This window comes from Echinops telfairi, unplaced genomic scaffold (assembly GCF_000313985.2).
Source record: "Echinops telfairi isolate 266 unplaced genomic scaffold, ASM31398v2 ScPeMD7_7138;HRSCAF=8121, whole genome shotgun sequence".
NCBI classification, from domain to species: Eukaryota; Metazoa; Chordata; class Mammalia; order Afrosoricida; family Tenrecidae; genus Echinops; species Echinops telfairi.
In genome coordinates, this window is record NW_022111038.1 from 1 (window position 1) to 1,035 (window position 1,035).

Here is a 1,035-nt window from a genome sequence, read left to right on the forward strand (position 1 = left end):
GCGGAAAGACACGACCATGCAATGCACTGGAATCTACACAATCCGGTCTAGAGCGTTCTCAGTCTATAGTACAAGGAGACACTGCTTTAGTGGCAGGGGTTCCAGAGGAAAAGCATGGGCCGCATGTGGGTCTTGGGTGGCCAGAGGTGAGGGCTGCCGCTCAGGGGAGGGGTGGCAGGCACAGGGAGCATGGGCTGGGGACACAGACCACTGCTGTCCGTCTCCTGCTGCACTGGACATAAATCCACCTTTTGAAAGATTTGACCCGTTGACGCTTTTATTCATTTTTGTGATACAATGTGGATTAAATCAATTGCCACTTCAGATTCTGTCAAAATACTGTCTTTGATCGCTTCAAGTGTCCCTGGACCAGCCCCTCCCCACCCCCCCCAAAGAACACTTCGCTGGAGTGGACCCGTGGATAAGATCTCTGTTCAAAATGCAGCAACAACGAACAGGTGGGTTTTTAGAAAATCCATATTCATTTATATATTGATTGATTGATGGATGGATGGATGGATGGATGGAACGAATGGGGAAGGCTCAGGAGGAGCCAGGATAGCCTACCTGTTTAATGACCAGGTGCCCCTGCTGAGGCCCATCTGAGGCCGAGGGCGCCACCAGAATGAAATGGATGGTCTTTGTTTTTGCTCCTCTGTCTGCACCTTCTTTGACCTGAGGGTTAGCAGCCTGGGGGTTGTGCATTTGGGACAGACGGGCATGTCCTCCTGTACCTGGGAGGGACGGCGGCAGAGGAACGGAGGGTTCTCTTGGTGTTGGGCAGCCAGGGACCAAGAAAATCAACCGGAATTGGGGACATCAGGCAGCCCGGTAGCCCAGGAGGCGTGATTCAGGGTAGTCTGCTGATGTACCCTGAGATGCACTTGGGGTCCAGGTGAGACAAACAGGCCTTTAAGGCTGTGGGGCTGGTAATAAGTGGTTGAGTGAATCGGTTGGCAGGTGTTAGGGGCTGCAGAAGCACTGGGGCTGTTAGGAGGAGGAGCTGGGTCCCAGGGCAGAAGGCACAGAGGAATA